The sequence below is a fragment of the Anopheles arabiensis genome, chromosome 3 (assembly GCF_016920715.1).
Source record: "Anopheles arabiensis isolate DONGOLA chromosome 3, AaraD3, whole genome shotgun sequence".
In the NCBI taxonomy this organism is placed as follows: Eukaryota; Metazoa; Arthropoda; class Insecta; order Diptera; family Culicidae; genus Anopheles; species Anopheles arabiensis.
Genome location: NC_053518.1, coordinates 87,380,545 through 87,395,029, shown reverse-complemented (window position 1 = coordinate 87,395,029; position 14,485 = coordinate 87,380,545). Strand labels below are relative to the sequence as shown.

At 37.1% G+C, this 14,485-nt stretch overlaps 1 protein-coding gene across 3 annotated transcripts in view; it reads right to left on the bottom strand.

Moving 5' to 3' along the window:
• LOC120903257 overlaps positions 1-9,745 on the bottom strand; it is a 45,070-nt gene extending 35,325 nt beyond the window's left edge. Inside the window, exon 1 of one of the 3 annotated variants that reach the window (XM_040312558.1) lies at positions 9,002-9,745. The gene's annotated coding sequence lies outside the window, so the exon portion shown is untranslated. Of the gene's footprint in view, positions 1-2,849; positions 3,343-9,001 lie in introns of those variants that run through there. The other 2 variants (XM_040312559.1, XM_040312556.1) reach the window with 2 other exon arrangements.
• Between the last annotated feature and the right edge of the window lie 4,740 nt (positions 9,746-14,485).

Here is a 14,485-nt window from a genome sequence, read left to right as displayed (position 1 = left end):
TTTATTTAATGTTAAACTATGTGATGTATTAATCATGAATTAATTATGTAGTTCTATAAAACCAAAAAAAAGATAAATAAATATTTTCTTCTATACTATGCTGGATATTTGTCAAACAATCAAAGTACGATTGTATTATCGTTTTGTTTCTTCACATGAAAATCATACATCTGTCACAATCATTTAATTTGCAGGAGCGCTTAAAAACACAGAAACATCATGATAGGAAAGGAAAAACAAGCTAACCAACTTCCGGGCACATCTGTCGTTGACAATAACCAGCCAAATAAAAACAATACTTTTAATTTTCCCGGTTTTTTTTAGCATTTTTCTGTTTTTGTTCCTGTTTTAAATCACATTCCGTTTAACTCCGGGCAAACTCGTTACAAAGTCATACAAAATATGAGTTCTATTGTAATACAAATTATAGTTTATGTCATCGTTAATGAACACTAGACATAAATAGTAGAATCTCAAAAGTGTAGCAACATTAGTACATGTTTTAGCACAATGATTAATCTGATTTTCAATTCCAACAGATGGTGCAAAATGGATAATTATGGAGTACAAAAGTACAAAAATGCATTCCTTCCATAAAAACAGGCATGATTTATCATTTCATTATATTCCACTCATTGTCATGTTTCTTGCTGTCAACTACAGCTGCATCATTTAGCATGTATTTGGCTCTTTCTTTCTCTCTCTCTCTCTCTCTCTCTCTCTCTCTCTCTCTCTCTCTCTCTCTCTCTCTCAATCATAAATGATACAAACTGGTCGAACTTCCGACCACACATACCATAGCGTTATAGCACAATTCCGAATATAATCTGATCTTTTGTTCTACTAGTCAATTTATTTGTTGATTGGTTTGCTTGTATGTATTGCTCTGGCTCCTAACACTTGCATTCAATATAATGTATCTATAGTAAACATACTTCTAAACACAATATTTCACAATTCATTTCCCTCTTGAATACTTGAATAGGTGGCATGAATATTTTTTTCACAATCAAATCTAAAGATGGTATCCATTTCAAATATACGGTCCATGCTTGGCCGGTGCCAATATGTCTTTGGATGCTGTAAATATTTCCATGGCGCCAGACAGTTATATGTAGGCCGTCGAGAAAATCCCAACACTGAACTTTGGCCTACTTTAAATGCGATGGATATTGTTCGCTTTGGACACGGTCCAAATCATAACATCAGCCAACTCATGTTTTATGCCTCTAATAAAAACCAGCACATTCACATATCGCCATTTTTGGATTAAATAAAAACACATCTATAAAGTGACTCTTATATCTTTTGACGTACATTTAAATTGTTCACTTCAAAAAGTATACTTTTATATGCTTGCATTGCAGAGACAATTGTGCTGATGGTTTGCAAATTGTGATTCTTTCTCCTGATAACATGCTTTATCATTCCGATAGATTCAGGAAATAAAAGCCATCATCATCATTTTTTAAACATCCTCATCTATGAGTTTTTTTTTGTTTCGCTATGAAAGGATTGAATTACATTGAACACTGCAGAAGCTTAATTACATGTTAAAAGTGTCTTTGTGAATACAACCATACAGACCGTGCTTGCTCATACCCATCAATGGCTGTATAGCATTACCGACGTTAAATGGTACACTACACGTTTGTATGCCATTCTGTTAATTCCACACCTTCCATGATTGAAATCCCGTTAACATTGTTCTGTAAAAGTTGTGAAACGAGAAATAAATCCATGTGCCTTGTGCAAAAAAAACACACTCACACACCCATCCAATACTATCAGGTAGGTTGATAATGAAGGTGTAAAAATAGAGCAGATAATATGCAAATAGCCGTCCACCGGTTGCAACCTAACCGACATTGAATTATTATGCAGAACCAGTAAATAAACGATTTTTTATCTGAAAAGCTACACTTAATTGCTGTACACGGATTGTGGTTTACTGTACAAAGTGTGTACTGCAGCAAACCGAGGGAGAAGGGATAAAAAACAATAGTAAAAATGGGCACAAAAACAACCGCTCAGAGGTTATGTTTCGCATCGCTTGATTGATTAAATTCCATTTTTCTATGGCTTTTTCAAGCGAAATATAAAATATAAATGTCTAACAGTAAAGCTATGGTGTATTGCGTCATGTAATTAATACATTACCATTTCAATGTTTGCTCGTAGTGTTTATTGTTAAAAAAATGTAATCAATCATGGGAAAATCTGTTTTTGCTGTATGATTTGAATTCATTCTTATTTTTTAGTAAATTATAGCTTTACATTTCACATCAACGTGTGGGATTTCCTGGTAAATCTACAACTTTAACAGAAACAGAACAAACTCATATATCAGGGACACAAAGTGGTATTTATTCTATCAAACCTTTTCCACTGTCTGGAGCAACAGCTAAAAATCAAACAATAAGAATAATACACTCTCATGTAACAACCATAAATCAACCACGCAAAAATCAACCCCCTAAAAACCGGATCGGTCTATCAATGGGTGCCTTCCGTGCTCTATCAACCGTCCCGAAAGTTCGCTTTGATGTATCCGTAAATTCCTTCCCTTGCTCGCGAAAAATGGATGGCATATTTACCTCCCGTGCCCCAATCGATGAATAATTTGTGATCAATTTTGATTCATTCGATCCATTTAATCATCGATTCAATCCCTCCCCCGTCCGCTACGGGTCCCACCCTGCTCAAAATAAACACATTTGATTGGGCATTACAGGCGGCTGAAGATGGATGAAAAGATGGATGCTTCAGCAGTAGTGTGCCACCGGATGACAAATAGGAGGCTGTATTTAATTTACAAAGACATTATAAATAACCCCATCATTTCTTACCTTGCGAAAGGATGCCGACAACGTTATATGCTACGATATTGAATAGATGTAACCTTCTGGGGGAAGGAATTGAGAAATTTATGCTTAATGTTGACGTAGGCAACAGTTCAATTCACATTTCCTCAGTTCATTCCATTCCAATTGCAATCGATTGGGTGGTGTCGTAAAACATCCAATAACCGGTTTTACCGTGACAACAGACGTACTATGCTGATATCATACCAAGAGAGTGATTCCGCAATTAAATAGCACTTTTGTATTGTTTCGAAAGCAACTCAGCTTGCAATGGATATTGTTTTCTTCACTTTTTTAAATAGCGTGATATGAAAATCAGCTTTCATGTAATGAACAAACACGGCTATCACATTTCACACCGATTCTTCTTCCATCTGAAATACAGCAAAAACACCACATTTAAAGTCAACGAAACCAAAAGAAACCTTTTCCATAACCTAAAATGGAAAATATTCTCTTAAATGCACTAAATAAGCCTATGCAATGTTATCTCCGTCTATCATCTAACTGTCCGCACATGTTGTCGGGCGGAAAACGCGTCAACAACTGACAAAACAAAAACACTCAAATTCATCCGAGCTCCTTCATTGATCAGCTGTTCGTGGATAAGCGCTTCGGAGTTTATTCATCGGTCGGCGTTCGGGAATAAGCTCGACCGTTGCTCGGAAGCTTTCCCTATCGAATGAACAGCTCTCGATCGAACAGTACCGTGGAGATGTAGGTTGATTATTCGCTACCGCTTCATGCATTAAAATGATATGACATGATTTATCGCACCATATCGTAAGCTCACAAGCTCAACACTCGCTGATTAATTATTGAATGCTGCATGGCAAATCTATACATTTATTTAAAAAAACATAACAAGCTACGAAATTCAAACCAGTTTGATATTCAAAACCTTTGCTATTTGTACTGCATCAGCATCTTATCTTTATTTTGAAATGGTGTTTTTTGTGGACTGTAAACCCAACTCGAAGTAGGTTCGTATGAGTGATATTAAAGCATCTGGCGTCCACTTTAAGCCTCCTACTTCTATGCTCCATTAGTTCCAGGTTTCTTCGGTACTAAGGAGTCTTAAAAATGCCATGAACAAAATGGAGGTGTTCACACTATTGCTTCCTGATTACTTCATACTTCTTGTCATACTACTGTCCGTTCGATCGACGAAGCTAACAAATTGCATGCAGCTATTCGTACCCTACTCAAACCGAATGTCAGATTATACCATCAAAAATCTGTCACCCTTGCAGTCTGATGCTACTAAAATTCAAGCGGAACATGTTCGTAACAAGCTATTTGTTTGTATTTCAACAAATAACACACCAAATTATGAATTTAAGATATGCGGCATATCGTGCATATATGTACGAATGCATATATTATCATTACGCAAGCCAGCGCACAAACTCTGAAGTTTTAACGCTTTCCTTGCGTAAAATGTGCCACCACGAAACAGGGGTTAGTTTTCGACGACAAACTTGCGATGTGCTATACCTCGCATAGGATTGGACTCTTCAGGCTCTTCAGGCAGGACCGGTACCGTAAGAATTGAGGCTCGAGATAAGTTTGAAACAGCTTCCTTACGAAAGGCCACTACCACCACAGGATGTCGTGTGCAGCCGGAAATTCATTTCGAAAACTTGCTCGTGTGTAGCTTCCTCTACAATGAGATAAAGTGAGAGAGAGAATGCCGGCGAGCTCCAATATGATCCAATTTGTCCCGTAACGTGCACATCCGAGCGCTAAACTTTTGCCAAAGATACTTTGCATCAACCTACAATCACACTCACCGGTACCATACACACAAAGATTCACATCCGACCAAACTATGCTTGCGAATCACAGCATTGGGTATGGTACATTATTGTTTCACACCAGCGTGCACATGCAAATGGGTGACAACAGGTTGGGACACCGTTATGCAAACCAGTTCGGTCGGCATAATGCAAACAACCAAACAACGAAAACAGGCTTTATTGAAAACTAGCACTGAAATTAGCGTGAGAATTCTTTACCCGTGTAGTCGTACGAACATTTTGGCGTGGTGAATGATGTGAACGAGCTATTTTTTAACATGTTTTTTTATTATTTTATACTAAAATGTTAATGTTTCATTTTATTATTTTATACCATCATAAAGCATATAAAGCAGCGATTTCCCACCTGTGGTCAGTGGCGTTAACAGACATGATCCGCGAAAAAAAATTGTTTGAAAAAGAAAAGCTTATTCCCGCAATCAGTATTAAATTTTCAACAGGCATGTCAAGAATGATACTCTAACATATTTTTAATTAAAAACTTTGAACTAGGTCTGCAATATGTATGCCCTCAATGGATGTGGGCCGCGGCAAATTATTTTTTTAAGCCAAGTGGTCCGCAATTCTAAAAAGATTGAAGATTACTGATCCAAATAATCTATCAGATTTCGATCGACCTGTGCGTTACAAACTAACTCCTCTGCATGATGCAAAAATAGGTTTAAAACATAAAATATCTTAACAAACCAATGCAACATTGTATCAACAGTGTATTACGATACTTGATGAAATATGTATATAGATTACTACATATTGGATGTAAATGCATATTGGAAAAGTCAATAACGCACAAAAGTAAAATGAATTTAATTATCTTTTTCTTGATTGCTCAAATGATATATTATGCTCAATCCATCCTTATGCTGAAATAAACAATCAAAGCTAATGAATAAGACAGCTAGCTTGAATAGTTGTAGCTCCACTCTCTTTCACTCTTGGTTATTAAATTGTCAATATATGTTTGTAATTGGCAGCAACAAACAATAAGATGCAATTTAAAATTCCCTGTGCAGAATGTTCAAGTGTACTGCAATGAAATTACATCTTGATATGCATATGATTTTCAACATTCACAGCCAATTATTCCACAAGTTATGAGCACTTTCCCGATTTCATATTGCTTTTTTGAGAGCCTTTGAATGTAAACCATTCGACAAAATAACAATTACACGCTATAATCTTTACGAGGATGAGGAGAATGGAAAAGATAATTAAAATACTCAAAAGCTGGCTTCAATGCGTCAATTTGGGAAAAAAGTAATGAGAGTTCAGAGCTTTTTCTTGATTTAAAATAATCAAATATTTCAAACGATTGCAAACTAAAGTGCTAATTATCTCTGAAATTATTACTAAAAGACAAAAACTTCAGGAATTCGCACTGAAAAAACATTGAAACACAGTGCATTCTCTACCAAAGCAACCCTTAGCATAATGCATAATGCCGCAAACTTCTCCATTTTGTGCATCGTTCTATAAAATTCAATTATTATCACCCACTTGATGAAAATTGGAAACCAAACACCTTTTTCAACTTAGTTCAGCAAGGGAAAGTGTCTGGTGATGCCAGGAAATGTTGTTCATGCTTCATCAGCAACAACACCAAACAGGGCGTGAGATGGTTTTACTGGCTGCATTGCAAATTATAACCTGACGACGTCATCAGCAAAGTTGATAGCCAAGAAAAGGTGCTTGTATATCAGTTTCTTGCAACCTACCGCAAGGAAACACAATTCACAGCAATGCCAACGAAACGGTAATATAAATCTACTTTCCGGATGGTTCTTCTAAAAGGTGGATAAACGTTAATACATTGTAATTAAACCTACTTTAACAAGTGAATTAATACGGTATTTTTAGATCGTTACTCTTTCTCAGAATAAAAAGAGGAGCATCAGTATTGTTGTGATGGATGAAACTTTTGGTATTGTATTGAATCAAGAAATGTTTAAGCAGCATAGACCACATGCTATAAAATGGTTCTTATGGACTTCGTCAACAAAAGCAACTTTTGGATTCATCATGCATGGTTTCCACTCGCATTTTCATTATTTCAATTCCTGAAGAACTTAAGAGAAGTACAATTCATTGTTTTCTCGTATCAAATGGTAATGGAAAACAAACAATTATTGTATCCCATAATCAACAACTGATTATAGGTTTACGTACTTCATCCACTTTAATCGTCACATTGTTTATTTCTATCTGTATTCAGTATTCATTTGTGCGTCCTTTTCATTCCTCTCTTAAATATAGCACAATAACCATTAGCATCGCTCGCATTTCATCGCTGGTATGAAACGCGCTCGATTAGCACATACAAGCTACATGCACCAGCCAGACTGCAGTTGGCGATGCAGTGGAATGCAAATGCAGCAAACCCCGGCATCCTCAACGCCTGTATGATGAAGCATTTCCATCCATGAATTCTACAGCCGTGAACTATCTTACTCTGCCCGGCCAGTTTTTCACTAACCGTTCGCAAACCAGAGAAAGCGACCACACAGCAACACACCAACTTCATCACGGTAATGTACGGAGGCGCAGCTGGTCAAACGTGACGTCCTTTACGGTGTGAATATATGTGTGGGCATCGTTTTTTTTTACCGTCATAGCTCTCGGTTTCAATTCGATAGATGGAGCAATTTCACGAAACGGTTTACGCTCTGGTATTGTTCGTGGTTGGTAGTAAATTTCCCGGTTGACAAAAACTAACTGGCTCAAACGAGTTGTTGCATCAATTAAAGCGATGGTACCAATGCTTCGATTGTCACGAAACTAATCAACAAACAACCACGATGGAACGAATTGATTGAGCGTATGTTTTTTTTATTGTGCGAATGCACCTTCGAAAAAGCAATTTTTTATGTAAACTTTGCAAAGGGATGTGTTAAAAAGGACAGTCAATAGTCAATAGTCTGTATACCGATTGATGCACAGAAAAACACGTGGTGCGAGAATCATGTTGCATAAGAAATTTTCACATGTTTAGCATCACAATGACGTTTCAACTGTTCCACAATATCCACGAACTGTTGCTATATAACCCCAAAAGAGGTAATAAAACGTTCCTTATAATAATATGCATACATCTCATGTTATCCTTTTCATCCGAAACAGCACAGTATGATCACTGTTCACTGACTAGAAGCCACTTGACCGCCGTGCAATTAGCTCCCCTACCTGAGCGCCACTGAAGCAACCATTGCCAAGTGTCATTATTCAACAAACCGTTGTGTGGTCAGTTACATTCAACTACCTGACAGCAACAGAACAATGTATCAATTCATGGCATTGAAACAATGACAGTGGCCGAAATGAAATGGACACTCGCGGCTCGCCAAATCCAGTGAGCAGTGATGCGGCTTTTGTGACAGCAGCCGAGTGGTGTAAGCGTTGATGCAATTTTCCACCCAAATGCACCGTGATTCCGATTCAGTCAGACATATGTTGCGCTTATTACGTGGAAATGTTATATGTGCATGTGTGCCATGTTCCAGTAGTGACAAACCAATAAACTTTCATGGTACGGTTGAGCGTCACCAATTATCCTGAATTACCGGAACAATTATCCTGTTTCTTGTACGACCGAAATCAGTCAAAAACAATTTTATGTTCTAAATTTTCTAAATTAAATGTTTGTTCATATAATGCTCGAAAAATTCAATCCAATTTCTATGTAATTCCTCAAAATCCTTACTGGATACTATGTTTGAGCATTGCAAATACAAGCCAACAGCATACAGTTCAGCATTTCATTCGCTGATGCTACTATAGCAACTAGAAAAGAAAACGCAATCGAGCTTTGCACAATCCACTCCTGCTTGCAGCCAGAAGTACTATTCTAACTCTTTGACCACATGCTCTGTCGATGTCATAGCAATCGGAATAAATGGGTTTAAGTGGCTGAGAGTAGAATGAATCTGAACAGAACTCATACACAATCTACTCAAGAATATGTACCAACTGCAAACGAAACTAGAGAGCCGTTGGATTCCCGGGAATATATTCCCGATATGAAATGATATGCAAATTGCAGTATAGTTTTGTTTTTTGCCCTTAAGTTACAGCTTAATCTAACACAAAAAGGCACTATCTTCACTCTTCACTCTTAAATGTATAATACTGGATTAAATCATACATTATCTTACTTTAAGCTTCAAACTCCGAAAATGTTTAATTGAAGCCAATCACTGCACATCTACTTCTTCGCGTTTTTTTGGTCGTTTGGAATACTTTTGAGGTCTGTTGGTTACTTATTACTGCGACTTTTCAAAATGTTATGTTTGGTTTGAACCAATCCAATATAAAACTACTTACCATACTTTAACCACATGACAATATTCTGTTATCCACTTGTATGTTCAGAGTTTTGCAAAATTGAACGAACAACTCTTCAAAAAAAACTCAAAAAAGTATCACTGCCAGAAGATTCTAATCTCTTTGAGGGGAGGGACAGCAAAGCACCAACAACGCATATCACCGTTTCCACCAAACGAATATCATTCACCGTTCATTCACCGCACGGTTTATCTTTTCATTCGCTCGCTTCGTGCTCGCTGCGCTTCGTAAAATATTTACCAGCACACATTGCGCGTTTTTCTCCACTGCTTGCTCAAATAGCGCATTATTTTTCTCCCATTAGCACCATCTTCGCCAGTGGGGTGAAGCTTTTTTTTGTAAATACACAAACACATAAACACTTTTTAACAATGCTTTAAAAAGGATTTTCACACCGGTTTATAACACATTTGGTTGCCGGTTACGGCGAGAAGAATTATTTCAATCTGTGCACGATGCGCGCAGTATGCTTCTTACCGAGAGGGGGCGCAAAAACACCATACGAAACGAACAAAACTGAACGTGCAACGTAAAATACTCCGTAGTACAACTTTTTTTCACCACACAAATAAGAATGTTGAGCAAATATTTGAGTAAAATTAATTTCACTTTAAAAATTTCTCAACTACAACAGCAATTTAAGAATCCGGTTCACGTTGACTGTTGTGCTGCTTTTTTGCCTTGAAGTAACATTCAATATCTAACCAACTGTTCAAAACCCACCATCCTGAACGAGTTCACCAGAATGACTGACCGTAATAGAAGTGGAATTCATCCGTAAAACCTTCCCTAAACAGCTGTTCGTATAAACCGAATGAGCCCGAATACGACGAACTGCTGCATCTTTTATTTCGCTCGGACACGGTTCACGAGCAAAAGCAGTTAAGTAGCCTAAAACGAAGCCTCTTTGTGTGACCATTTTTTTTACATAATGGTTTGAGTTTCTGCACATGGTTTTATGTTTCAATTTTCCTATTAAAACTTTTATTCATTTACAAAACGTAACGTAAAAAATGATAAATTAAAATCTGCCTTCTGCTCACCATGGTTTCATTATCATCGCAACATCATAATACCTTATAATATATAATAAATTATTGCTCAAACTCTTTTCCATTCCATCACACTTATGAGTATAATGCCACTGAAACCACTCATCATTTAATACAGAATAAACAATTCCTCACACATCTTCAGCCATGCTCACACGTGTTTTGACAAATGCCCCCCAAATGAAACGCTGGAGCGCAATTACGCGAATATAAATGATTATGATCCTCAAGACTTATCGCCAACTTTTTCACCTTCTACAGTCGGTGTCGGCATGATGTAGATGTGAGCTGTTTTGAGCTTTCAATACCATATATCAACTGCTTATTGCCTTCAATGAGCTGTTTAAACCATTATCTTCTGACCCGCATACGCATTTTTGTTGCGGCGATGAATCTTGAGATGTTAAGCACCATTTAACGTTCAAGTTTAACATTATATATTTAAACGTATGTCCGATTTGAAACAATCAGGTTTTCAGTAGCTAATTTAAATTTTTATTGTTACTCATCCTTCCTTATCGTGAATAGCATGGATTGAACTTATCTACCACTCTCAACATGATGTTATTTGAGCATTGGCACCGGCTTGCCTATTTCCTAAGATTCAATCCAATACCGACTATTTCTATTTTGCCGTTTCCTACAAAGCATCGCAAAGCAAATATTCGACATTTGCTCTAAGCTCATCGAGCAGCGTGCCGGTCGTGCTTCCCTGGGCAAGTACATTTCTTCTCCATAAGTCAACAGAAGGAGAGTATATTTATTTTCCAAACTGCAGTTTGCTGCCGTGACATTTCCGCACCGTACTGCCCCATTACGGTTGGTTTTCGATGTGAACGGATATTTTCAGCATGAAAAAAAAACAATACATTTCTTTCCACAAAAACAAAACAAGAGACGACGTAGCGTGTTTAACATCCCTTGCATGATTTGCTACCAAAGGAAATATTTGCACACATTGGTTGTGAAACACGGAAACATGACATGAACACTAATGTACTACATGTTATGTACCTTATTTTATGCAGATGAAAAATAACGAAAAATGCTTTGATAAAAACAAACTTCAAAATGCTGAAATAAACACATTTTGTTCAAGAACGATTATTTGCTGCCTACTTTAACCTTTGTACCACCGAATTTCAATCAAAATTGCAACGCTATATCAAAAATACCACTGTATCATCGTCAAATCCTTTATAAAGCACTAAACAGAGTCGCTTTTTACAAACCAATAAAAACGTTACGTGTTTTGAAGGAGATCTATTCAAGTACTTCATGATGTCAAATTCAATACGACACCATTTAAATACCAGATTAGATTTAATTGATACGATAGAAGATTAGTGGTGCATGAAATTAAATGCTTTATCTAAACTGTTAGTTTACCTTCACTCCCAACCCAACCTGCTGCGTGCAAACCTCATCCGAAAGGGTCATTCATTCCTCACACATGTTGTGGCTGTACTACGGCTTTGCATTGCACTGCTGTGAAAGTACACACGAACGGCACGACACGATAGGAGTGATTGAAACGTAGCATGAAGCAAGCCTTTTTCCACAATCGCACTGATAATCGGAAGCTTTGTGAAAATGACCAACACTTTAATACCATCCATTTCAGCAGCAGCTGAACGAATGTTTGTATCGCTGATGGATGCTCAATGTTTGATGGCATACAACCCAATTAGCGACAGCGGCAAACCGTTAGGCTTAAAAAAACAGAGGTTGAAAAGGTTCATCTGATTTGAAGGGATCCCATGTTTAGTGGGCCTTTTGTCAATCAAGAACCTAATTTAATTACAAACAGTCTAAATTTTAGTAAGCAACGCATCATTTTAGAGTAATGTTACTTAATAACAATGGAATCGAAGGATAATCAGAATGTTAAATATAGATCTATTTAGTTTTGTACAAAAGTGCAACAATGATAAAGTTACTGTTTGATGGCCTCGATGCAAATTCATTAACAATTAAAATGCTGTTCCTTTGTGCTACACAAGCTCAAATTTAGTACGGCTAGTATTATTTCAAGCTAATGTAGGATCAAAGGAAATTCTTTATGTTTATAGATACACTCCTTGCTTTACGACAGTGTTGACATGCTAAGTGTTTATATTTAGCAAAGCAGATTCCGCAAACAAACGTCACTATGTAAACACGGATGCACATCAAAGCCGATATCGATTGAAAGCATCAATTCAATCGGCGCATTTTATCACCAGTTTAGCTCCAGTAATTATCAATATTGTGATTTTCTTCCGGTAAACATTGGCAAGTAACTGCATGGATCTGATAAGAAAAGTCATAACTTTATGCTATACTAAATTGTAGCAATAATCTATAACAGGAGGTTAGCATGAAATGGTTAAAACAGGTTGATTGAAGCCAAACAAGTTTTGTTGTATGGTTGCGCTAGAAATTCTGTAATCCAATCAAATCAATTTAATATCAATTTCTCAGAATCAAGACGCATTGCTTTGTCTAGCTTCCACAATGTGTTGAAAAAGTGATATTAGTTTCATCTTGTAAATGGCTAAGAAGTTATCTCGAAATAAGCTATAATTTTGATTCCTTGCTTAATATAATATTCGGGAAATATGTCAACTACCATTATAACCTATTCCCTTTGTTTTAATGATTTTCTCATCGTTATTTTCAATAGTTGTGTTCTCCTTAAAACAAATAAGTTGAATATTACCACAATGTTCACTGAAACCTTGTACTTCAATGGAAATAAAAGAGTTTAAGCTCTCCGTACACTTGTCCCTATCTGTTATCGTCTCGACTAAATTGCAAACACTCCATTGAACGTCGCGAATGACAAACATTTCTCATAACGTTATCAAGACATTTTATGGCCTTAGCAATCCAGCGTCTAAACCCAAAACGTCGCGGGGGGGTTTTCACTCGCTGGATTGCGGGATGGAAAATTACCCAGCTCTAAGGGGAAAAGATATCTACACCACTGCCACGCTTTCTCATTTAATCGTAGCCCACAGCTCACAGCACCAGTTTGTCCAGCCCAACGAAAGAACAGACCGTCAGAGCTATCCTCGCAAGCGTCATCCAGCGAGCCGGAAATAGACAAATGCCGGATACAACCCACTGCCTGCCCACGATACGAATGCTGCACGAGCGTGACCGGGCCATAAAAATATAAGGCGAGAGCCAAAAAAGCAGAGAATGCAAGAGAGCCCAAAAGAATGATAGGACGAGAGTCCGCGAAAGTGAAGCTGCTCGCTCGCCCCGCGCACAGTCCGAGTTACGACTTGAAAATCAACCACAAAAGAAGCAAATAAAAGTGAATGACCCTTGAACAGATGGTAAAATTGTGATAACGGTAGCTGGCTCGCTGGGTCATACATGTGCTGACTCGCTGGGTCTTCCAGAAAGCGCAAATAAAACACCATCACACATAAAGTACGGGTACGGAACCATTTAAAACTTGTGTCTGTTGTTGGGACGGTTTTATTTCTCGGTGAAACTGTGCATGGGTAATTCTTTCTCGAAACAATAGATTAATTTTAGAATTTTAAACTCACTTGATTTGTTTTTAAATTTATCACTTTGTTCTACAAAAGGCCCGTAAATTTCAAAGCTGATTTTGCAACACCTTACCGCAGCAGACTAGCAAAATTGCTAAAAATAAACTGTGAAATTTATTCATTCAAATACCTGGTTGTGATAAAGCACAGACAAATCTATACTAATTATCCTAAGTAGTCCTCAATGTTGATTTATTTTTCAAATTATTGGTTTATTTAGAGATAATCTTTTCAATACTTAACATCCGTATTATTTCGAGGAGTTCATATTGTGCAATCTAGTTTAGTCAAGTAGATTTGTATGTACCATATTACTCAGTTCCTTGTTATTAATTTTATTCATTCATTAATGATTTTAAATCATGTTCTGGATGTGTTTAATGTACCTTTTATGCCACAAATCATAACCCACAAAACTTCTAAGCATTTTTTCTGTTTTTTTTTGTTTTCCACAGCATCACTGCTACTGATATTTGTAAAGAGGTAAACATATACTTTATTTTGAAATAATTCAGTAAACACACGTTTTTAAAACATGACGCGTTCGATTAAACGTGATATTTTAAGCAGCCTCGTGGCCTCCTAGTCCCACGTACACTCTGTTACTGCAGTTCTATTCCATCGACTCGACCTACACCTTCCACGTGTGAAAGAACAAAGGCCTAAGCCTAAGGTGCAGGCGTAACGAACCAAATTAATCACACCGTAAGCCTTCAAGCTTCTTCTTAAAAAAAAAAAATTGGGTGTGGAGAAGGACTTACCATCACACCAAGGCCATACCATACCATCATCGGTGATTAATGACTTCGAAAGTACTGGAGACAAATTGGCTTTTAGGTTGAGCTCCGGACGGATGAATGAAA